Source organism: Teleopsis dalmanni, chromosome 2, assembly GCF_002237135.1.
Source record: "Teleopsis dalmanni isolate 2A chromosome 2, ASM223713v2, whole genome shotgun sequence".
Lineage (NCBI taxonomy): Eukaryota > Metazoa > Arthropoda > Insecta > Diptera > Diopsidae > Teleopsis > Teleopsis dalmanni.
In genome coordinates this window covers 205,169,463-205,171,542 of record NC_051847.1, presented here as the reverse complement: position 1 = coordinate 205,171,542, position 2,080 = coordinate 205,169,463, and positions in this window count along the sequence as shown.

Here is a 2,080-nt window from a genome sequence, read left to right as displayed (position 1 = left end):
AAATAAAATAAAAATTTTTAGTCCAAATATATTTTTGCCTGAATTTATCAGGAATACATATAATATTTTATTTGCATATAATAAAAATCATAAATATATAAAAATATAATTGAGACTCTGAGAAGACTTTTCAAAGTATCATGGTACATTAGGACGAATGTCATCCTCAGCGACCTCAAGATTAATTCCATCAAAAAATACATAAAGGATAGAGCCCTGAAATTATTTGCAAAAAATGACAGACTTACCAACATCGCCTTATCGAATCTTAGAATGGTTACAGGACCGTCGGGGAGGTATGGAGATCTGAGGTCAATTATTGCTTAGTCTGGTGAAGTAATCAAAAATAATCCAGTCAAAGCGTAAAGAGGGGTTTTCAAAATACCTCGAGTTAAAATAGAGTAAAAGTATTCAAGTGCACTGGCTCAAATAGCTTCAACATAATAATAACAGATTTTCGGTTTTCAAAATGTAATTTTTATTTCAAAATTTGTAATTAATTACTTAATATAATTAATTATTTTTTTTCCAGTAAATTAAGTACAAACATTTTATTTCCAATAAGCTGAATTCTTTGTCCAGTTAGCTGTTTTGGACCCCGGCAAAAATTCATTATCACTAGTCTTCAAAAATACTACTTGGCTTAATTGTTCTTATAGAATTTTAGCCAGTAGAAATCAGAAACTTATCCCTGTCGATTATGATAATAGACTCCGGTGTTAACACCCTAAGCCAGCGTAACATTTTATTTGAATTTTTTAATTTTTTGTGTTAATTTAAAATAAATTAGAGAATCAAATAAATCATAATTATTATTTTGAAAATTCGTGGGAAGCCTTAAACTTCCATTTGCTAGGTCTATATATACACAATACAATCCTCAAGCTTTCGTAAAAAGTTTTCAAAGGTTTTATGTGTGTGGAGTAAACTCCTTTCCTTGTGTCTATACTTTTTTATTTATTTGTTTGCAAAATGCACATTTGGTAGGAATTTCCGTAGCCTGCATTTGCACAAAGACAAAGCAAACGCCAACATGCGTATATCCTGCTACGTATTCATATTTTCTTCTTTCTGCAGGACATCATAGCAATCGGTGCTTGGTGGTTCGTATTCCATCCTCGATGCATAGGACATCGATGGAGTTACACATTTGTTTGGTGTGTTAATGTTTTTGAGTTCGTATTCGCATTTCACTTTTGTTAAATAGAATTTTTACTCATTCGGTTACTTGCTGTGCGAGTATTTCACGCGGGGGCCTCACAATACCGCCACATTTACCTCCTGGCAGCACAAAAAGTAACCATTAATTTGAAACTGAGCCTCATTTCCTTGATCTCGGTACAGCTTTATGTGTTCTGCATCCTACATGGGAGACTTATTGTGAAACTAAAAATTGTTGAAACTCATTTTTAATTCCATTTTTCTTTTGTTGTTTGTGTTTTTGTAAGAATTTTGTTGACTTTGTTGTTGTTGTTGTGGTGATATGTTGCATTTTCGCGTAATTGAGGCCTTAAGTGTCGCGCTAATGTGTTTTTCTTTGTTGATTCTTGTGAAGTTGCAGGCAACCTATACATAAAACGCCAGAGAAATCAAGACGTTTATTTTATGAGTATATATCATGAATGTTTTTGAATTTTAATTATGAATAATCTGAAGTGTGTATTAAAGACGATAAGAAAAATTACCAGAACGGAGCGTTACTTAATGAAGAGAATATAAAAATAATTAATTTTTTTATCCCGTTTTGCAGTAAATATATAAATTTGTAATTCGATTTTAACAATTAATAAATAATGTGATTCACCAGAACTTATTATAAGTGCCACCATTGAAAGAATGGATGTTATGGGTAGCGCTATAACATAAAGTCTTCCACAATTCCCCATCTCCCATCGCAATTAGGGTTTAAATAATGAATTTAATAGTTGAAAATGAAAAAACTACAATATTTGCAAGAATATACCAATTACCTTAATTTAATTATGCATTTCATATAAGTACTTGTAAATATAATCACATATATATATATAAAGTTATATATATACACATACCTACATAAATATATATATATATATATATA